This window comes from Dama dama, chromosome 30 (genome assembly GCF_033118175.1).
Source record: "Dama dama isolate Ldn47 chromosome 30, ASM3311817v1, whole genome shotgun sequence".
In the NCBI taxonomy this organism is placed as follows: domain Eukaryota; kingdom Metazoa; phylum Chordata; class Mammalia; order Artiodactyla; family Cervidae; genus Dama; species Dama dama.
The window spans coordinates 24,431,496-24,455,275 of NC_083710.1; the positions used below are offsets into that span (position 1 = coordinate 24,431,496).

Genomic DNA, 23,780 nt, shown 5'->3' on the forward strand with positions numbered 1-23,780 from the left:
ATTTGTGAATATTGAAAACTTGCATCCCTGGGATAAATCCCAGTTTTTCATGGTGTGTTACCCTTTTAATATATTGTTGGATTCATTTTGCTAGTTATCTTATTGAGGATTTTTGTGTCCATGTTCATCAGTAATATTGGCCTATAATTTTCTTTTTTGTGGTATCTGTGTTTGGTTTTGGTATCCGGGTGATGGTGGCCTCACAGAATAAGTTTGAGAGTGTTCCTTCCTCTGCAATTTTTCAGAATAGGATGGGTGTTAACTCTTCTCTAAATGTTTGATAGAATCTGCCTGTGAAGCCATCTGGTCCTGGGCTTTTATTCGCTGGGAGTTTTTTCATCACAGTTTCAATTTCAGTACTTGTGGTTGATTTGTTCATATTTTTTATTTTTTCCTGTTCAGTTTCAGGAAATTTGCTAAGAATTTGTCCACTTACTCTAGGTTGTCCATTTTATTGGCATATAGTGGCTTATACTAGTCTTTTATGATCCTTTGTATTTCTGTATCAGTTTTATAATCTCTTGAAATGTGAGAAAAGTTTTCTTCTGTATTTGAAGACTGCCAATTCTTTATGCAAAACATAATGCATTTGCATAAGTAAAAATTAATGAAAGGACTTTGTTTATACTAAAAGTCCAAAATGAATGTGATTGTTTCTGAGGGAAGTTTTCTTTTTTGCATTATTTAGAATACTTCCCCCTCCTCAATCCCTGTAATAATATAAATGAAAGAATAAAGTAAGAAAGCTTGGCCTGAAACCCACTCGAAGGAACCACTGAAAGAATATTTCAAAGAAAAGTCACAGATTTAAATAGCTATACAATCTGTATGGGTACAGGCTTTTGAATTTAGAGCATCCAAGTATGAAAAGATTTGTATCATGGGGGTTTCAGGAATTTGGGCTTTTGTCCAAAATGGCAATATGTCAAAGAGTTAAATTAATGTGGGCAGAAATGAATAATGGTCCCCTCTCACAGTTCTTGATTATGGCCGTTTGAATAGGTTACTGTTACTGCATCACTGGAGAAAGAAGCTCTCTGCTCTAGCTTGACACACCTGCCCACCTCTTTGTGAGTGTGTGTGTGTGTGGCTCCATTGTGTCCAACTCTTTGTGACTTCAGTGGACTATAGACCATCAGGCTCCTCTGTACATGGAATTCTCCAGACAAGAATAATGAAGTGGATTGCCGTTCCCTTCTCCAGGGGGTCTTCCGAACCCAGGGATCGAACCCAGGTCTCCCACATTGCAGGCAGATTCTTTACTGTCTGAGCCACCAGAGAAGTCGGTCCAACTCTCTAAGTTCCTTTTAAAAGTAAAAATTTATATGCTTCAGTCTTTAGCAAATTAAGATGTTTTGGTTGTGGGAGGAGGGACCCAGTGGAGAGAGCACCTTTTTTTTTTTTCTCCCACATTCTCCTTAGCAGTGTGTTTCCCAAGTTTCATTTTCAATACACATGCTTTTGTTCACGTGGGTGCAGTTATACATTGAAGACAATCTTGGTTGGGTAATTTTTAGTTGCTTTCTTAAAATATAGGTTGTGTGTCATTTCTTCATCCTGCCCCATTGACTTGACAATCCATATTTCAGAGACCTCCTTCAGTGTTTAATTCCTCTGAAGGAGAAAAGCTGAGAGGTTTGTTTCTGGGAGCTACTCAACCTCTTTTAAGAATTTGGAATTATTTTTTGTAAAATTCACTCTTTTATTTTTTTAATAGTTCCTTTACACTGGTGCATTAGTTTCTGCTGAACAGCAAAGTGAATCAGTTATTCATATACATATGTCCACGTTGCTTTTGGATTTCCTTTTCATTTAGGTCACCACAGAGCATTGAGTGGGTTTCCCAGGTGGTGCTAGTGATAAAGAACGTGCCTGCCAATGCAGGAGATAAAAGAGACGTGCGTTCAGTCCCTGGGTTGGGAAGATCCCATGGAGGAAGGTATGGTAACCCACTCCAGCATTCTTGCCTGGAAAATCCCATGGACTGAGGAACCTGGTGGGCTACAGTCCATGGGGTTGCAAAGAGTCGGACATGACCAAAGCAACTTAGCATGCACACAGAGCGTTGAGTTCCCTGTCCTATACAGTAGGCTCTCGTTAGTTATCTATTTTATATATAGTAGTGTATATATGTCAGTCCCAATCTCCCAATTCATTCCACCCCCTCCCTCACTCTGGTGACCTGTAAGTTTGTTTTCTGCATTTCTGACTCTGTTTCTGGTTTGCAGATAAGTTCACCTGTACCGTTTTTCTAGATTCCACATATAAGTATATTATATGATATTTGACCTTCTCTTTCTGCCTTCCCTCTGTATGACAATCTCTAGGTCCATCTAGGAAGTGAATCCCAGAAGATCTTGCTGCAATTCCTGTCAAAGAGTGTTCTGTCTCTGTTTTCCTCTAAGTTTTATATTTATGTCTTACATTTAGGTCTTTAATCCATTTTGTGTTTATTTTTGTGTATAGTGTTAGGAAGTGTTCTAATTTCATTCCTTAACATGTAGCTGCCTAGTTTTCCCAGCGTCACTTGTTGAAGAGCCTGTCTTTTCTGCATTGTATATTCTTGCCTTCTTTGTCACACATTAGGTGGCCATGGGTATGTGGGTTTATCTCTGGACTTTGCCCTGTTCCATTGATCTGTATTTCTGCTTTTGTGCCACGACCAAACTGTCTTCATTACTGTAGCTTTATAGTATAGTCTGAAGTCAGGGAGCCTGATTCCTCTAGCTATGTTCTTCTTTCTCAAGATTGCTTTGATTGTTCGGAATCTTTTGTGTTTTTGTACAAATTGTGTGATTTTTTGTTCTAATTCTGTGAAAAACACCACTGGTAATTTGATAGGGATAGCATTGAATCTGTAGATTGCTTTTGATATTATAGTCATTTTCACAATATTGATTCTTCTAATCCAAGGATATGGTATATCTTTGATTTCTTTCCATGATAGTTTTCTGACTTCAAGTCTTTTACCTCCTTCAGTCAGTTCAGTTCAGTTGCTCAGTCATCTTTTTGCTACCCCATGGACTGCAGCATGCCAGGCTTCCCTGTCCATCACCAACTCCCAGAGCTTGCTCAAACTCATGCCCATCAAGTTGGTGATGCCATTCAACCATCTCATCCTCTGCCATCCCTTTCTCCTCCTACCTTCAATCTTTCCCAGCATCAGGGTCTTTTCCAATGAGTCAGTTCTTCACATCAGGTGACCAAAGTATTGGGAGTTTCAGCTTCAGCACCAGCCCTTCCAATGACTATTCCAGTGAATATTCAGGACTGATTTCCTTTAGGATGGACTGGTTTGATCTCCTTGTAGTCCAAGGGACTCTCAAGAGTCTTCTCCAACAACACGGTTCAAAAGCATCAATTTTTTCCAATACCACAGTTCAAAAGCATCAATTTTCTCCAATACCACAGTTCAAAAGCATCGATTCCTCGGGGCTCAGCTTTCTTTATAGTCCAACTCTCACATCCGTACATGACTACTGGAAAAACCCTAGCTTTGACTAGATGGACCTTTGTTGGCAAAGTAATGTCTCTGCTTTTGAATATGCTGTCTAGGTTGGTCATAGCTTTTCTTCCAAGGAGCAAGCATCTTTTAATTTCATGCCTCCTTAGGTAGGTTTCTTCCTAGGTACTTTCATCTATTTTATGTGCTAGTAAATAGGATCGTTTCCTTAATATGTCCTTCTGATCTTTGGTTGTTAGTGTATAGAAATGAAAGACATTTCTATGTATTAATTTTGTATCCCACAACTTTACTAAATTCATTGATGAACCAATAATTTTCTGATGGCATCTTTAGGATTTTCTATTTATAGTATCATGTCATCTGCAAACAGTGACAGTTTTACTTATCCTTTTACAATTTGGATTCCTTTTGTTTCTTTTTCTTCTCTGATAGCCATGACTAGGACTTCCAAAATGATGTTGAATAAAAGTGGCAAGAGTGGACATCCTTGTCTTGTTCCTGATTTTATAGAAAATGCTTTCAGCTTTCACCATGGAGTATGATGTTAGCTGTAGATCTGACATATATGACCTTTACTATGTTGAGGCAGGTTCCCTCTTATCCCACTTCTAGAGAGTTTTTATCATAAGTGGGTATTGAACTTTGTCATAAAGCTTTTTTTGCATTTATTGAGATGATCATATGGTTTTTGTTCTTCAGTTTGTTGATGTGGTGTATCACACTGGTTGATTTGAATATACTGAAGAGTCCTTGAATATCTGGAATAAATCCCACTTGATCAGGGTGTACAATCCTTTTAATTTGTTGTTAGCTTTGGTTTGCTAGTATTTTGTTGAGGATTTTAGTGTCTGATTAGATGGAAAGAAAGCCTTCCACCTCCTGAAGCTCACCTCTCCTTTCTTGGCATTGCCTGATTTAGGGGGGAGAGGCAGAAAGATAGGTGGGTGCGGAGTTGCCAGCCTCTGAGGTTGCCGAAGATATCTCTCTATAAAATATATCTCAGAAATTTGCACTAATGTTTGATGATTGAAACTACAGCTTTCTGGAGCCAAGACCTGTGTTACACACACTAGAACTAATGTGGTACTTTGAACATAGGAGGTTCTTTTTATACATTTTCCTTACTTTTTCTTGAAGAATCATATAAATAATATATACAAGGAAAAGTGCACATCATAAATACATGCTCGGTGAATTTTCACAAATTAAACCTTTGCCTGAGCAACACCCAGATGAAGAAACAATGCATAGAAACAGAAGAGGACGCTTCTCTTTCCCCACTCTTGGGACTCCCTTCCCTTAAATGAACATATTAATTTCTCCATATTGCACAAAGGAGTGTGGGCATACGTGATCAAAAAGGGGGGAATATGGCCATGTTATCTGGGTTTTTTGTCTTTATAAGGAAATCCCACATTTTTTTACAAAGACTTAGGTTGGTTGACAAAGATATAGGCCACATCAGAAGATTAATAAAAATAATTAAATAATAATAACTAAATACCAAAGAAACTTGAAATGGAGGAGAAATTTGGATAATGTTAGGAAAGTAAGGTAAACCATCTGTGAGATCCAAGATTCATGTCATTCCCTATTTGAGAACTCTGCCATGGAATCTGTAGCCACTAGCCACACGTGGCCATTTAAATTTAACATTGAAGTTAATTAAAATAAAAAATTCAGTTCCGCAGTCTCACTCATTTCAAATACTCAGTAGCCACATGTGGCTGGTGGCTACCATGTTGGGCCGCACACATACAGAACACTGCCATCATTGCAGAAAGTTCTGTTGTACAGCGTTCTTCCAGAAATAGGACCCCAATTTGATTTTGAGTTCGCCAGCAGCAAAACCAGAATGGAACATCATCAGAGATGCAATTTAGAGTCCACGAGGCAGAAATAGATTGCACTTCAGATTGCTGACTCTGAGCCCTGGGAGCAGCGCTGCCCGTACCTTCTCATGTCCAGCAAGGGGTCAGTAGCCTGCCTTCAATAGTGCATCTAGAACAAATGCACGGAGGCCTCCCAAGTCTTCCTTACATGGCACCTGCAGGGCGGGCAGGGTGCCCAGTCAATGTAGTGCAACAAAGACACCCCGCAGAGGGAGGCTGGGCAAAACCAGGTGCTCCCCACCTGCAGCTCCTGGGGACTTAACCCCAAAGGCAGGGATACACCTTCAGTCTTCCCAAAGTTGTTTCTCGCAGCCAACTTTTTGGTAGATTGTAAGTGACGGTGACTTTGCCTTGTTTATTCCCGGCCCAGTCCCTGGAGCACACCTGTTCCCACGTAGCTGGTAAAGGATGGAGGCGTTTATCCTGCAACTCACCTGAGCTGGGTTGTGTGTTGACATCTTCTTGAGATGCTCTGAGGAGCCTGCAAAGGACACAGGTCTGAATAGTAGCCTACCACCTCCCTTAGAGGTCTACCATGGGAGTGCCATGGGCTGGTCCACACCTTAAGAAGCAATTTGGGGTCCATCCAGACACATAGTGACACAGTTGAGGACTCAAAGATCGGTTTTATCAAGAGAATGTGGCTGCAGTTTTAGGCTGGAAAATGTGGAAAGCAGGTCACTCCATGTCTTTGGAGAGGCAAGGGAACTTAACAATGGCGTCTAAGCCTTTAGAGGACTTCTCCTATAGATGGTCACTGGCTGTTATTTGCATTCTCAGAAGGCAGAGGAGGGAACTGGCTTAAACAGAAGGTTTTGTGTGTGCTAAGTCACTTCTGTCATGTCTGACTCTGTGCGACCCTGTGGACTGTAGCCCACCAGGATCCTCTGTCCACAGGATTCTCCAGGCAAGAATACTACAGTGGGTTGCCATGCCCTCCTCCAGGGGATCTTCCTAACCCAGGGATTGAACCTGCATCTCTTATGTCTCCTGCATTGGCAGGCAGGTTCTTTACCACTGAGCCACCAAGATTTAAGTAACATTTGAGTGAGTGAGTGAAAGTCTCTCAGTCGTATCCCACTCTTCGAAAACCCATAGTAGCCTGCCAGGCTTCTCTGTCCATGGAATTCTCCAAGCAAGAATACTGTAGTGGGTTGCCATGCCTTCCTCCAGGGGATCTTCCCAACTCAGGGATCGAACCTAGGTCTCCTGCATTGCAGGCGGATTTTTTACCAGCTGAGCTACCAGGAAGTAACATTTAAAAGGCAACAAATCCTGACAAGAATCATTACCCTTTGAAAGAGCAGCCAGGTTCAGTCTTGGGGATTGTCTTCACTGGAGAGCTTTTAAGATTTCATCCATGTCAGTTCATTTATCTGTCATCTTCATGCAGCGAGGAGACTGTCTAGACAATCAGTCCCTAAATACTGTGGTCATCGCTGCCATGAGGACAGGGAAATGGGTGCTGATGAGGATGCAAATAAGAGACAAAGTGGCCTCCAGAGACTTTCTAAAACAATTTTATAATTTTAGTAAAATACACATAACAATACACACAACAGTGAAGTTGACTGTCTTAGTCATTTTTAAATGTACAGTCCAGTAGTGTCACTGCAGCCACATTGTTGTACAACCATCACCATGGCCCATCTCCAGAACTCTTTTCATCCTGCAGAGCTGAACCTCTGTCCTAGTTAAACAGTAACCCCGCATTCCCCACCTCCCTCTGGCTCCTGCCAACTACTGTTCTACTTCCTGTCTCTATGCGCTTGACTGCTCTAGGAATCTTATATAAGTGGGATCGTACTGTGTTTTATCTTTTTGTGACGGGCTTATTTCACTTCGCATAATGTCCTCGAGGTTCATCCAAACTGTAGCCTGTGTCAGGTTCCCTTCCTTTTTAAATCTGAATACTATTCTGTCATGAACATGCCACATTTAGTTTATCCATTCATCCATTGATGGACACGTGAAATGTGTCCACCTTTGGACTATTGTGAATAATGCTGCTGTGAACGTGTGTGTGCAAATATCTCTTTGGATCCCTGCTTTTACTTCTTTGGGGTTTATACCCAGACATGCAATTGCTGAGTCATATGGTGAGTCTATGTTTAATTTTTAGAAAAAAGTAGCTTTCATACTGTTTTCTGTACTGGCTGTGCCATTTTACGTTTCCACCAGCAACACATGAGGGTGAGACTTGTTTTTTAAGAAAGTAGAGAGGGATTTCTCTGGCAGTCCAGTGGTTAAGACTTCGCCTTCCAATGCAAGGGGTGTGGGTTCAATCCCTGGTCAGGGAGCTAAAAGCCCACATGGCCTTGCAGCCCAAAAAGCAAAGCATAAAATGGAAGCAATATTGTAACAAATTCAATGAAGACTTTGAAAAATGGTCCACATTAAAAAAAATCTTAAGAAAAAAAAAAAAAAGCAGAGAAAGACTTTGCTTTTTGTTTGTGGGGTACAATGGTGTCCGTGTTAAGTCACTTCAGTCGCGTCTGACTCTTTGCGACCCCATGAACTATAGCCTGTCAGGTTCCCCTGTCCATAGGATTCTCCAGGCAAGAATACTGGAGTGGGTTGCCATGCTCTCTTCTAGGGGATCTTCCCAACCCAGGTATCAAACCCACAGTTGCTTACGTCTCCTGCACTGGCAGGCAGGTTCTTCACCACTGGCACCATGTGGGAAGCCCACAGTGGTGTCCAATACCTTGTATTCTGCACTGTAGGGTAAAGAGGGTGGTGGTTGGAAAGAAGTGAGCAAACATTGAGGTAAGACAGTGGTGCTTCACCCGACACCCTCCAGATGTAGATTCTACAGTAGAAATTCTTACAGCGCCATCCTTGGATCCCAAGCACAACCTGTGTGTGTGTGTGTGTCTATCTATGTGCATGATCATAAAAGGTGCATCATATCATCTCTCTCAAAATGAAGACTCTCCAAAGCTTCCCATGGCCCTGACAGTCTTTCCTGATGTTCACTGAGGCCCTTTTGTGAGCTGCTCATCTCTCAGCCTTTATCTCTCACTTCTTACTCCCTCTCTGCCTTCCATGTCAGCCTGCTTTCTCTTCCTCAGAGGCAACAAACTCTTTCCCGCCTCAGGACCTTTGCACCTACCGCCTGGGATGGTCTCCTCCAAGAACATCACACGGTGGGTTCCTTCTCATGACTCAGGTTTCAGAGAGTCTCACCCACACAGCCTCCTGACCAGTCACCTTACCTCCACCCTCGCTTGCCCACTGGACAGTGAGCAGGTCCCTTTAGAGCATAAGCCAGATTAGGTGACTCCTGTGGTTGGAACCACTGCCTGTCCCCTCCCTCATGGAGCTGGTTTCCTCCCATTGGCCCTTCCTGCTCTGCCCTCCTCCCCTCACTGTGCCCCAGCCACCCTGATGTCACTCTTGACCCTTCGGAACACCCTGTGTCCGTTCTGTCCCTCTGCCTGGACCCCCGCTGCCCAGCTGGCCACGTGGCTGTTCCCCCTCCGCCCCCCCAATCAGGGTTCTGCTCTGTGTCCCCACCAGCAAGACCTTCCCTGGCCATGGTGTGAAGGGCATCCCTCTCTCCCTTTCTCACACACGTGCCCCTGCCCTGCCAGCCTTTCCCCATAGCACTGTCCCCTGTAACAGAGATGCCATGATCCAATAGAGGCTTGTCTGTCTCCCCCACCAGAACCTGGGCACCCGGAGGCAGGGACTTTCTCTGTTTTGCCCACTGCTGGCTCCCTAGTGCCTCTGACAGTGCCTGGCACACATCAGACACTCACTGTTGAACGAATGAACAAAGAAAAGGAGACAGAAGGGGAGAGAGGTGGGAACTTGGGGCTGTGCTGGGCAGGCCTCCTGGAGGCAGGCTGAGCAGGGAGAACCCTGGCTGGTGGTTAGAAACAGGGAGGGGAGTGACCAGAGGGGAGGCCGGGACAGGAGGCGCCCGCGGAGGAGCCCTGGGGCCATGGTGTCTGCTGGCTGATGGCGAGCGGGCCTCCAGTACTGAATGCAGGGTAGGGGGCAAAGGGCACGAGTGGATGGCCCCCTACCCCCGCCCCTCACATCAGGTGAGAACAGTGGCCATGCCAATAGAAGCCCCTCTTCTCTAGAGCCCCTCTGCTCCCAGGGGAGGTGGGAGAGTCAGGCGCGGGCTCAGCCAGCATCTCTGGGAGGGCCAGACGACACAGGTGACGACGTAACACTGTCCACCCTACAGACCGGTGCTTCTGCTTCCAGCTGCCAGAGACAGGCACAGACCGTCTCCAGTTGGTCAGCTTATTGCCTGGGGAGGCGCCTATTCAGGGAAGAGTTTCCCCAAGAGATACTGGGTTGGCCAAAAAGTTCACTCGAGCTTTTGTACATTTTTGTGGAAAACCCCCATTTTTTTGGCCAACCCAATAATAATGGTGTGATGGTGGATATCAGTTGGTTGCTTGGGAGTTGCCACACGGCTTAGTGCACTCTAATACCTTCCTTACTGCACCCTCTCAGCGTGTCTACCAGCAAGGGGACCACTTGCACCCCTGCCCTGCAGACACACCCCAGACATTTAGGTCAATACCTGCCATGCCCAGAATCACCAACAGCAGAGGAGACTGGGCATGCACGTGGGGATTCAGGAGCCCACACTGGCTGTCTTGCTCCCTGTTCTTTTCCAAGGAACCCAGCACTGCATCTGCCAGCACCCCTCCAGTTTCAGCAGTCCTGAAAATCACAGATTCCCTGGGTCCCCCCCTCCAGAAACTCGGATCCAGGAGGTGTCGGGAGAAGGGCCTGAGATCCTGCATTTTTAGCACACCTCCCGGGTGCTGAGGACCATAGCACCCTCTCTCCATGGTCACTCGCTCAGGATAGTCTCAGCAGGACTACCAGTTGTCACTGCATGTTTGATTAGCACTGCCTGGGGCACATTCCCTCTAAAAAGGTTATTTTAACTGTGCTTAGTAGCAGGCTCATGACAGACCATCGAGAGTACAAGTCATAATATTGTGATGATCACTCGCAGTATAATTGCATGTACTGAATCGCTGTACATCTGAAAACCTAACACAGAGCTGTGTGTCAGTTATAAGACTGATCATATCCTGTTCCTAGCCCCAAGCTTGAAGTGCAGTGCACAGAGACTACTCAGTACGTGTTAGCTTGTCCCTCCGCCCCCTTGGTCTCTGGGCAGGCCTGCAGTGGCCCAAGGAGCAGAGCATCCACACATGGAGCAGGGAGGGGTGTGGATGAATGGGAGGCCACTGAGCTCGGAACACTTGGTCAGGGTTTCTGGCTCCCAGTCCAGACTCTAAAGAAAATTGCTGTTTCCAGCCAACCACGTTGCCTGTACTGGGTTAGTTTATCACTGCACATTGCCCAGGGTGGCTGAAAGTCGCCCCCAGAATATCATTTCCTAGAGCATCTTCCGAGTTTGATATTCCTGCAGAATATGTAAGTGACATGGGAGCTCTTTCAGGCCTGGAAGGAAGAGTAATTTTCTATCAGGTTAAAAAAAAAAAAAAAGTGAACTGGGCTTATCGGCTTTTGCAGGACTTGGAATCAGATCTTTGAGGGAGAGGAAGGAAAAAGGGATTCTAAGCAGTGTTTTCTGCTCTCAGTCCTTATAGCAGCTTTCCCCCATGGCCGGCCTGCCTCCCCTGGCTTACTTAGTTTGGTCTGTCCATGGCTCTGCTTCCAAAGGGGTTTGGTTTGGTGGTGGACCTGGAAGAAAGGGCCGCTGATTCTGCCCATGGCAGGTGGCTCCCGGTAGGTAGGGCCGATCCACTGAAGGCCACATCGTGCCTCTGAGTGACTAACTGCAGGGGAAGGGGATGGTCCAGCGCCAAGGCTGGGAGCTGTTCAAGTCGGCAGACACTGTGTCCCCACTCGGTCAGATGTGGGACTGGAGATGGACCAAGATGAACAAGAGGGTCCCGTGCTCCAAGTTCATGGCTGGTCCAGACCATCCCATGGAGTGTGACACATGCGAGCTGTGGTATAGGAAAGTGGGGTGCAGTGGGTTTGCTCCAGGGGAGCATCTCCTTCCAGGGCAGGGAAAATAGGAAGACCATAGCAGAAGGCTTCTGGGAGCCAGCAGTTAGGAGTTGGGGGGGGTCTCGATCCCACCGATCCAGAGTAGGTCCTGTTGGGACAGTGCTTAGGGTTTGGCTGAACCTTCAAACACCAGGCTGAAAGACCTACTTTAATTTTCCTTCTATGTTAATGTATTCTTTGTTAGCTCCCAATTAGGTATCCTTTTCATTGAAGTATAGTTGATAACACAATATTATATGTCACAGGTGTATGATATAGTGATTCACAGTTTTATACTCATTTATACTTATTATAAAATATTGTCTGTATTTCCCATGGTGTACAATATACCTTGTAGCCCGTTTTATACTTAATAGTTTGTACCTCTTAACCCCCTACCCCTATATGGCCCCTCCCCACTTCCCTCCCCATCGGTAACCACCAGTTCTCTGTATCTATGAGTCTGCTGCTTTTTTGTTATATTCTCTAGTTTGTTTTTTAGGTTCCACAGGTATGTGACATCGTACAGTGTTTGTCTTCCTCTGTCTGACTTCTTTCACTTAGCAGAATGCCCTCCAACTCCATCCATGTTGCTGCAAGTGGCAAATTTTCATTCTTTTTATGGCTGATTAGTATTCCACTCTGTATTTATACTACATCTTCTTTATCCATTCATCTGTTGATGGACACTTACATTGCTTTTATATCTTGGCAATTGTGAATTTTGCTGCTATGGACATTGGGGTGCATATCTTTTTAAATTTTGGGGGGTGCATATCTTTTTGAATTAGTGTCTTTGTGTTTTTTTCAAACATATACCCAGGAGTGGAACTGCTGGGTCACATGGTAGTTCTGTTTTTAGTTTTTCAGTTTGATATTTTCATTAAAAATTTTCTTATTAGATTTTTTAAGGATTTTTTTAATGTGGATCATTTTTAACATCTTTAATAAATTTGTTACAATATTGTTTCAGTTTTATGTTTTGGTTTTCTGGTCCTGAGGCATGTGGGATCCCAGCTCCCTGACCAGGGATCAAACCCATACACTCTGCACTAGAAGGCAAAGTCTTAACCAGTGGACTACCAGGGAAGTTTCTATTACATTTTTATTAGAAAATAATCAAACCACATTACCCAAAATATTTTGGGGAATTAGAAATTTAAAAAAAAAATTACTACCACCATAACAGAGCATTATGATATATTTTCTTCCAGGTTTTTGTGGTCATGTAATCTGTATATCTTATGTCAACTTTCTGACAAATATGAAGGGAAATATACACATATACATACAAAGGGAAATTCTGTATTTCTCACTTGTCCCCAAGAAAGATAGGAAAAGAACCTCTTGCTAAAGGGCCTCAGACCTTTGGGTTGGACTTCTCTCTCCCACCACCGACCTTCCAGCCACCCAGATGGAAGGTCAAACACTGTTTAGACTTTAAGGAACGTTCCACTGGATTCTTGGCTTTATGCTGGGAGAATGAGCCCCGGGATCCTCCGGAATTTTATGCTCAGAGAATTTCTGTCTCCCTCTTTGTACTCAGATACAGGAAGTCTAGGTTCCACGAGTCAGGATTTTGTCACCTCGAGGGAGTCACCTTCTTCCTGGGGTAGTCTGGAAGGGGGTGTGTGTGAGGATCCACTTAATATGCATTAGTGCGGCTGTCACAGCGTCTGCCCACAGCAGGTGCCCAGTAAACACCTGCTTCTGGAAAAAAAAAAACAGCAACCCGCATGTCAAGCACAACTGGCCTCAGAGTTTGAGAACCACTCAGCAGGCCATGTGAGAGGGGCGAGGGACCCACTGTCGCCCCTGCTGCAGTCAGTGGTGGCAGGGAAGTCTACAGGCCTTCAGCGGGAACCTGCCCTTTCCCAGTGAGTGACCTTGACCTATGACCTCTCTCTCTGTCTCTGCTATCTGGACCAAGGGTGGGGAGCGGTAAACAGTGGGCCGTGAAGGGAGGCAGGAAGGAATAAAGGAAGGACTGAAGGGCCTCAGTGATGGGAGGCAGAGCCTGGACAACCTCCAGGCCAGGCCTGCAGGGCACTCTGTCCATCTGCTGCAGAAAGCTGTGTGCCACCAAGCTGCCGCTGCTCCCAGACCAGCTGGGACTCTAGATCAAGCAGAGAGCACTTTCTCTGTGTGCACAGGAAGGAAACGGCTGGGTTTGACCATCCTGCTCTGCCCACAAGGGGCCTGAATGGTTTCCTGCCCCCTGGACCTCACTGCATCCCTGAAGATGCCTGTTCGCTGAGTCCTTGCCTAGACAAACATGAGGGTGTGGACCCTGGTGCACGGTTACAGTAGTTAACAAGTGATGGGGCCACATCTCCACAGTGTCGCACAGAGGGGATCTCCCTTGGTCAAGTGAGCCTTTTTTTCTAATGGACTTCAGACCCAATGACCTATAAGCAGGGGAAATGTGGTTAAAACAGGAATAAATTCCACCTGGACACACAGATATCTCCAGTTCACCTTGGGGTGGAAGCAAGTCAACGGTATCCCTCATTTCACATCTACTTATTGAGAATATTATATAATGCTATTTTTCTCCAATACTTCTTAATGTTTATATATGGCATTTGTAAATTATATATGACTTCTAAAGTATCTTAAGTATACACACACACACACACACAGTATTCCTCTCCTGTCAGTTATTACTTGACTGCGTATATGTGCATGCATGTGTGCTCAGTTGCTTCAGTAATTTCCGAGTCTTTGTGACCCCATGGACTGTAGCCCACCAGGCTACTCTGTCCTTGGGATTCTCCAGTCAGGAATACTGGAGGGGTTTGCCATGCCCTCCTCCAGGGGATCTTTCCAACCCAGGAATCACACTGTCATCTTCTGCATTGCAGGCAGACTCTTTACCACTGAGCCACCAAGGAAGCCTGACTATATATATGCACGGACTTATTTCTGGGCTGTCAAGTGTGTCCCACTAGTCTATGCATGTATTTTTATGCCAGTACCATACTATTTTGATTACTATAGCTTTATAATATAGCTTGAAATCAAGAAATGTGATGTCCCCAGATCTGATATTCTTTCTCAGGATTTCCCTGGGTATTCTGGGCCTTTTGTGGTCCCATATAGATGTTATTTATTTTGGGGGGCTCCAAAACACTGCAGATGGTGATTGCAGCCATGAAATTAAAAGACACTTACTCCTTGAAAGGAAAGTTATGACCAACCTAGATAGCATATTAAAAAGCAGAGACATTACTTTGCCAACAAAGGTCTGTCTAGTCAAGGCTATGATTTTTCCAGTGGTCATGTATGGATGTTAGAGTTGGACTGTGAAGAAAGCTGAGCGCCGAAGAATTGATGCTTTTGAACTGTGGTGTTGGAGAAGACTCTTGAGAGTCCCTTGGACTGCAAGGCGATCCAACCAGTCCATCCTAAAGGAGATCAGTCCTGGGTGTTCATTGGAAGGACTGATGCTGAAGCTGAAGCTCCAATACTTTGGCCACCTCATGCGAAGAGTTGACTCGTTGGAAAAGATCCTGATGCTGGGAGGGATTGGGGGCAGGAGGAGAAGGGGACGACAGAGGATGAGATGGCTTGATGGCATCAGCGACTCAATGGACATGAGTTTGAGTAAACCCTGGGAGTTGGTGATGGACAGGAAGGCCTGGCATGCTGTGATTCATGGGGTCGCAAAGAGTCGGACACGATTGAGCAACTGAACTGATAGATGTTAGAATGGTTTCTTCTATTTCTGTGGGGAAAAAAATGCCATTGGGATCTTAATAGGGATTGGATTGAATCTGTCTTTGGGTTATGAATAGTTTAACAATAACAGTTTTTCTAATCTGTGAACATATAGGATACCTTTCCATTCATTTGTGCCTTGAATCTTCAGTTTCTTTTATCAGTGTCTTGCAGTTTTCAGTGCCAAGAACTCACACTTCTTTGGTTAAATTTATTACTAAGTACTGTATTGTTTTTGATGCTATTGTGAATGAGATCGTTTTCTTTATTTCCTACTCAGATAAATTAGTAGTAGTTTATAGAAAAACCACTGATTTTTATATGTTAATTTTGAATCCTGCAACTTTTCTGAATTTATTGGTTAGCTTTAACATTTTTTGGTGAAGTTTTCACAACTTTTTATATATTTGCAAATAGAGACCATTTTACTTCTTGCTTTCCAGTGTTGATGCATTTTATCTTTTTCTTGCCTGATTGTTCTAAGAGTCCATGCTGTGTGGAATAGGAGTGGTGCGAGTGGACACCATTGTCTTGTTTCCAATCTTAGAGGAAAAGTTTTCAGCCTTTCACCAATGGGTATGATGTTAACTGTGGCATGATATATAAGGCCTTTAGTATCATGAGCTATGTTCCCTCTGTATCTAATTTGTTAAGAATTTTTAACATGAATAGATGTTGAATTTTGTCAAATGCTTTTTCTGCATCTATTGAGATTATCATTTGATTTTTTTCTTTGATTCTATTAATGTGATATATCATATTGATTGACTTACAAGTATTGAACCATCCTTGTATCGTGGGACAATCTTACTTGATCATTGTGAATGATCCTTTTAATATACTACTGAATTTGGTTTGCTAGTGTTTTATTGAGATGTCTACGTCAGTATTCATTAAGGATATGGCTTGTAGTTTTCTTGTAGTGTCTTTTTCTGGCTTTGGTGTCAGGGTAATACTGTCCTTATAAAATGAATTTAAGAGTGTTCCCTTTTCTTCACTTTTTTTGGAACAGGTTGAGAAAGATTTAATTCTTTAAATGTTTGTTAAAATACATCAGTGAAGCCATCTGATTCTGGGGTTTTCTTTGTGGGGGATTTTTTATTACTGAGTTAATCTGCCTACCAGTAATTAGTCTGTTCAGATTTTTTATTTCTTTATGATTCATTCTTGATAGGTTGTATGTTTCTAACAATTTTTCCATTTCTTCTAAACTGTATGGCACTTAATTTTTATAGCATCTTCTTTTAACTCTTTGTGTTTCTGTGATATTAGTTATAATGTCTCCTCTTTCATTTATAACTTTTAAATTTGGGTTCTCTATTTTTTTCCTTGGTTTGTTTAGCTAAAGTTTTGTCCATTTTGTTTATATTTTCAAAGGACCAACACTTAATTTGGTTACTGTTTTCTGTTGTTTTCTTGTTCTCTATTTATTTCTGTTCTGATCTTTATTATTACCTTCCTTTGCCTAAACTGGGGTTAGTCTTTTTTCTAATTTGAGGCATTAGATCTAAGTTGTTTATTTGACATGTTTCTTGTTGCTTAGGTTGATTTTTTTTTTTATTGTTATGAACTTTCCTCTTACAACTGCTTTTTCTGTATCCCATAAGTTTTAATATGTTGTTTTCATTTTCATTCACCAAAAGGTACTTTTCAGTTTCTTCTTTATTATTTGACCCAATGATATTTCAGAAGAGTGTTGTTTAATTTCTATGTGTTTGTGGTTTTTCCAGTTTTCCTCCTGTTACTGATTTCTAATTTCATGACATTGTGGTCAGAGAAGATACTTGGTATGATTTCAGTTTTCTTGAATTTGCTAAGACTTATTTTATGGCCTAACATACGGTCTGTCTTAGATAATGTTCCATGTGCATTTAAGAAGAATGTGTGCTCTGTTGTTGGTTAGAATGTTCCATACACGTCTGTGAGGTCTGCTTAGTTATAGTGTTGTTCAAACTTGCTGTTTACTTATTGATTCTCTGTCTGAATGATCCATCCATTGTTGAGAGTGTTTCACCAAAAAATTCAACTATTTTTTATTGTTTATTTCTTCTTTTGCTGTATTAGTTTTGCTTTACATATTGATGTGCTCCAGTACTAGGAGCATAAATTTTAAAACTGCTGTATCTTTTTGAAGGATTGACAACTTTGTTACCATATAATGACCTGCTTTGTATTTTCTTTTAAAGTTCTATTTTGTCTAATACAAGTATAGCTAGTCCTGGTTTCTTTTCTTTTTTTTGTTACCATTTGCTTTAAATATCTTTATCCTTTTCTTAAAGTTTGTATCTGTTTTTAAAGCTAAAGTCAGTCTCTAGTAGGTAGTATATCATTGGACCTTGTGTTTTTGTTTTAATCCATTCAACCATTCTTTGTCTTTTGATCAGAAAATGCAATCCATTTATGTTTAAAGTAATTATTGATACTTAAGAACTTAATAGTGCCATTTTGTTCATTGTTTTCTGGCTGATTTTTAGATCCATTGTTCCTTCTTATTCTGCAGTCTTTTTTGTGTTTTGATATTTTTTGGTATCAGTATGCCTTCTTTATCATATTCTTTTGTGTAATTACTATAAGTTTTTCCCTTGTGGCTACCATGAAGCTTACATAAACTATCTTAGAATTAACACCCTATTTTATTTTTTTTTCAGGTTTTAAAACTTTTTATTTGCATATTTTAAAAATTGTGCATTCCAATAATTAAAACATTTGAACAACAACAACAAAAAAAAATGGCACTCTGATTAAACTGCATTTTACAGCCCGCAGGACACCTTGGACCAGCTTTTTACTCTAGATTTCACTGTCGTCCCACCCAGCTTCCTCCTTCACCAACATGCAAGTTCTTTTCCTTCCCTGCCAGCCACATAAGCAGATGGGAGAGGCAGGCCCGGCCTACTTTGTCAGTAGTTCTCCATTCTTTGATGTAAAAAGGGGTAGCACAGTCATTTAAACTCGATCCAACCTCTTTGCATCTTACAAAGTTAAACAGCGAAAAGAAGTAAAATAAGAAGGCAATGCTTGTGGAATGTACAGTGCATGCTGGCAGCGCATGCTTCATTACGACTCGCCTGCTTGCTTCTCCTGTTCAATCGTTTCTTTCAAAGGCAGTGGATTTTTCTCTTGCGTTTCCTTTTTCTTCAATTTCAACTTATCGAACTTCTCAATCTCAGCCATATCGGGCTTGTCAGACATTGTTGCGGAGGGCGCGGAGCTCTAGCTGCGAGCGGGTGAAGTCTGATCTGAGCTGTGGCTGCTGCCGAATGCTGAGTGCCTGAATTAACACCCTATTTTAAACTGATACCAAGTTAACTTTAATAGCATTCCTAAAATTTTACACTTTTACTTCTCTCCTTACATTCTAGGTTTTGATGTTACACATTATATATTTTTATCTCATGTATCTCATAAAAGATCATTGTAGTCATAATTTTTACTCTCATCTTTTAACTTTTAAATTAGAGGTGTAAATGAATTACACACCACCATTACCATATTACTGAGTTTGACTATATATTCACCATTACCGGTGAGTTTCACACTACCTTACTATGCTTTGAAGTGAAGAAGTGAAGTCACTCAATCGTGACCGACTCTTTGCGACCCCACGGACTGTAGCCTACCAGACTCCTCTGTCCATGGGATTTTCCAGGCAAGAGTACTGGAGTGGGTTGCCATTTCCTTCTCCAGGGAATTTTCCCGATCCTGGGATTGAACCCAGGTCTCCCTCATTGCAGGCAGACACTTTACTGTCTGAGCCACCAGGGAAGCTTAGTTTTTTACTGTGCTTTAATAATGTTAAATGGCATCCTTTCACTTCCACTCAAATAACTCCCTTTAGCATTTCTTGTAAAGTGGGGTTAGTGGTTGATTTTCCTTATACAAGCATTTGTTTGTTTGGCAAAGTCTTTATCTCTACTTCATTCTTTTAAAAATTTATTTATTTTAATTGGAGGCTAATTGCTTTACAATACTGTAGTGGTTTTTACCATATATTGACATGAATCAGCCATGGGTGTACATGTCTCTACTTCATTTTGAAGGAAAGTTGTGCTGGGTACAGAATTATTGGTTGACACTTTTTCTTAAAATATTTTGAATGTATTATCCCATTTTCTCCTTGCCTTAAAACTTTTCTGTTGAGGCCCACATCCCTCGGGTAGCGGTGTGTTGCACCCAGCCACGTGTCGAGACCGGAGTCCAGTGTGGAAAGCCCTTCCTCCTGGGACATGGGGTGCTGCTGGAAAGGTGGCTGCCCCCTCACCCACCACGCACCGCACATTCTTGGGGAACCTGGTGCTAAACCATTCATAGACAACCTGCTTCTGGGTCGGGGTTTCATACCTAGCAGAGCAGCTCCCTCACTGTGGACTATTGAAAGTCAGTCCTCAACAAAATGGTTTGAAACTAAGAAACAAAAAAGGAAAAATAAATAAATAGATAAAATAAATTTAAAAAATTTTTTTTCTGTTGAGAAACCCACCGGTAGTCTGTGGGAGTAACTTTGTATGTAACTTGTTTCTTCTCTATTGTTGCTTCCATAATTCTTTGTCTTTGGATATTTTAATTATAATGTCTCTTAGTGCCGTCTATTTGGGTTCAACCTATCTGGGGTCCTTTAGGATTCATGGATCAGCATGTCCATTTATCTTTGTAGGTTTGGGACGTTTTCAGCCATTACATTTTAAATATACTTTCTGTCCCTATCTTACTGTCCTTCAGGAATTCTCATAATGTAGATACCATTTTCTTTTATTGTGTTCCATTAGTCCAATAGGCTTTCTTCACTATTTTTCATTTGTTTTTGTTTTTGCTCCTTTCACTGGATAATTTCAGATATCCAGTCTGCTAGTTCAATGGTTTTTTTTTTTCCTGCATTGTTGAGACCTTTTTTTTTTTCCATTTTTTTTCATTAGTTGGAGGCTAATTACAATATTGTAGTGGTTTTTGCCATACGTTGACATGCATCAGCCATGGATTTACATGTGTTCCCCATCCTGAACCCCCCTCCCACCTCCCTCCCCATCCCATCCCTCTGGGTCATCCCAGTGCACCAGCCCTGAGCACTTGTGTCATGCATCCAACCTGGGCTGGTGATCTGTTTCACACTTGATAATATACATGTTTCGATGCTGTTCTCTCATATCATCCCACCCTCACCTTCTCCCATAGAGTCCAAAAGTCTGTTCTATACATCTGTATCTCTTTTTCTGTCTTGCGTATAGGGTTATCATTTCCATCTTTCTAAATTCCATATATATGTGTTAGTATATACTGTATTGGTGTTTATCTTTCTGGCTTACTTCACCGTATAATGGGCTCCAGTTTCATCCATCTCATTAGAACTGATTCAAAGGTATTCTTTTTAATGGCTGAGTAATATTCCATGGTGTATATGTACCACAGCTTTCTTATCCATTCATCTGCTGATGGGCATCTAGGTTGCTTCCATGTCCTGGCTATTATAAACAGAGCTGCCATGAACATTGGGGTGCACGTGTCTCTTTCAGATCTGGTTTCCTCAGTGTGTATGCCCAGGAGTGGGATTGCTGGGTCATATGGCAGTTCTATTTCCAGTTTTTTAAGGAATCTCCACACTGTTCTCCATAGTGGCTGTACTAGTTTGCATTCCCACCAACAGTGTAAGAGGGTTCCCTTTTCTCCACACCCTCTCCAGCATTTATTGCTTGTAGACTTTTGGATAGCAGCCATCCTGACTGGCGTGTAATGGTACCTCATTGTGGTTTTGATTTGCACTTCTCTGATAATGAGTGATGTTGAGCATCTTTTCATGTGTTTGTTAGCCATCTGTATGTCTTCTTTGGAGAAATGTCTGTTTAGTTTTTTGGCTCATTTTTTGATTGGGTCATTTATTTTTCTGGAATTGAGCTTCAGGAGTTGCTTGTATATTTTTGAGATTAATCCTTTGTCTGTTGCTTCGTTTGCTATTATTGTCTCCCATTCTGAAGGCTGTCTTTTCACCTTATAGCTTCCTTTGTTATGCAAAAGCTTTTAAGTTTAATTAGGTCCTATTTGTTTATTTTTGCTGTTATTTCCAATATTCTGGGAGGTGGGTCATAGAGGATCCTGCTGTGATTTATGTTGGAGAGGGTTTTGCCTATGTTCTCCTCTAGGAGTCTTATAGTTTCTGGTGTTGAGACCATTTTTGAAGCTCTCTATGAATTCTTCAGTCATCATATATTTCAGTTCTAGGATTTCTATTTGTTTTATGCCTACTGTTTCTATGTTGAACTTCTTGTTTTTCGTGTATTGTTTTCCTAATTTCACATAGTTCTCTGTGTGTTCCTGTAGTTCATTAAACTTCTTCAAGAGGATTATTCTGAGTTTTTGTCCAGCTCTTTATAGATCTCCATTTCTGGGGTGAATTATTAGAGTTTTATTAGTTTCCTTTAGTGATTCATATTTACTTGATTTTTCTTTCTTTTTTTTTTTTTTTTTTTTACCCTTGATTCCTTACATTGGTATCTATGCATTTGAGTGTTTTCTTTCCTAGGCCATTGCAGGTTCTCTTTGGAAGGTGCAGTTCTTTACTAGTTTGCTCAGCTTAGTGTTCTGGACATGCTTGCTGGTAAGATACTTGGGCAGGTAGGGCTTGCTATCAGTGTCTGTTTTGGACAAGGCTCCTGCCCAGGCTCTGAGGTCATGGAGAGGGAGGCATACCAGTGGCTGAAAATATTGCATGGGACTGATGGTTCCCTGCCCAGAAAGACTATAGAATGGGCTTTGCGGTTACCTGGCCTCTCCAGATGGTGGGGACTAGGTATTATATTCTGTAGTCAGCTGGGCTATAAATTGGCTTCCCTGCTCAGGGGAGGCAGCAGAGCAGGGCCCAAGGGACTGCACTGCTCATTGTTTGGGGACGCAAATCAAGCTAGACTGTGCACTGAATATCCTGACCAGACTGGGCCATTGGTTTTTCTCTGCAGACAGGGAATCTGTTCATGCGGTACTTAAACCAGGGCTGTACATAGCTTCTTGTGTTCTGATTAGGTCCCCTGGGCAGGTAGGCTGATAGCTAGATTCAGCCGTGGGTGGAGCTATGAGTTATTGTCACTGAGCAGGCAGGGCCCCACACAGGCCCCAGGGCTGGCTAGGCTCTTGTTTGCAGATCAAATCGGGCAGCTTCCCTGGCCTGATGGGCCAGCATCCTAGCTCTCCTGATGGGCTGGGCCACTGGCCAGGTTCTCCACTCAGTGCTGCTGTAATTGGAGTTACAAGCTGGGCTACACAGATTCTCAGGAGCTCTGGTCAGGTTTACAGGCTGGAGGCTGGATTCAGCTCTGGGTATGGCAATAAATTACCTTCCCTGCATGGTTGAGGCTGCATACAGAGCAGTCTCCAGGGACAGTGAGGCTCTCTGGGAATCAAACCAGACAGACTTCTTCACTAAGCTCCCTGGGCAGCTGGGGCTCCCTTCAGGTGCAGAGCTGCTGGTTGGGTTCTCCACTCAGATGCTGCTGGAACCAGGGCTGCCAGCGTGAACTACTGAGATTCCTGGGCGCTCTGTTTAGGTTTCCCGGTTAGCAGAGCTGGAGGCGGCATTCGGCACCGGGCAGGGCTACAGGTTAGCTTCTCCGCTCGGGGGGTAAGGGGTGCGGAGTCAGGATGCAGAGCACACCTCAAAGCTGAGAAGACTCTTGTTTAGGACAGGGGTCCCCAACCTCCAGGGTCTAATGCCTGATCATCTCAGGTGGAGCTGATGTTATAACAGAAATGAAGTAGATAATAAATGTGGTGTGCTTAAATCATCCTGAAACCATCCCCCACCCCCAACCAGTCCATGGTAAAATTGTCTTCCACAAAACCTGTCCCAGGTGCCAAAAAGGTTGAAGACTGCTGGTTTAGGGAGCTAACCAGGCTAATTTATGCACCAGACTGCTCCGACGGGGTCACTGGCTTGTCTCTGCAGACCAGTGGAGCTTCTGGCGAGGCCCTCTGCTCGAGTGATGCTGGTCCCCGCTGTCTCCCACGTGCTCAGGCCCGGCTTCTTGGTCAGGAAGAACCCAAAGCTCCCTCAGCAGTAGGCAGAGCTATGAATTAGCTGCACTTCCCGGTGGCTCAGACGGTCAAGAATCTGCCTGCAATGCAGGGGACCTGGGTTCAATCTCTGGGTCGGGAAGGCCCCCTGGAGAAGGAAATGGCAACCCACTCCAGTATTCTTGGCTGCAGAATCCACCGGAGGAGCCTGGTGGGGTGCAGCTCATGAGGTTGCAAAGAGTCAGACAGGACTGAGCGAATAACACTTTCACTTTCCTGGACAGAGCAGGAGAGCTCTCTGCAAACAGCTTTCCAGGTGTTCCGGAAGGTTTCTGGTTGGGCAGGGCCAGCAGTAATCTGTGCTATGAACCATCTCTCCTGCCTGGGAGGAGCAGAGAACCACTTCCCAGTCTGGCAAGGCTCTTTATTAGCGGTCTTGACTCAGCCCTCCACCCCCCCCCCCCAACCCCCAAGTTCCTGGGCTGAGCTGTGCTGCTGGCTCTGCTACACCCGATGATCAGCTCTGCCTGCTGGCCTCTTTGCTCAGCGATGCTGGGCTTCGCGGCTTCGGAGTGTTCCCACCTGGCTCTCTGGTCGGCAGGGCCAGGAGCTAACGCTTAGCAGTAGGTGGGTTAAGACTCAGGGTGGAGCGGAAGAGACAGACCTGGTTACAGAGCTGCGAAGGCTCCTCACTTGAGGTCCCGAGT

At 43.3% G+C, this 23,780-nt stretch overlaps 1 protein-coding gene and 1 pseudogene across 1 annotated transcript in view; one reads left to right on the top strand and one right to left on the bottom strand.

Moving 5' to 3' along the window:
• FAM124A (family with sequence similarity 124 member A) overlaps window positions 1-23,780 on the top strand; it is a 112,605-nt gene that overhangs the window by 43,928 nt on the left and 44,897 nt on the right. The gene's annotated exons all lie outside the window — the stretch shown is intronic.
• LOC133049665 (thymosin beta-4-like) lies at window positions 17,766-19,357 on the bottom strand (annotated as a pseudogene).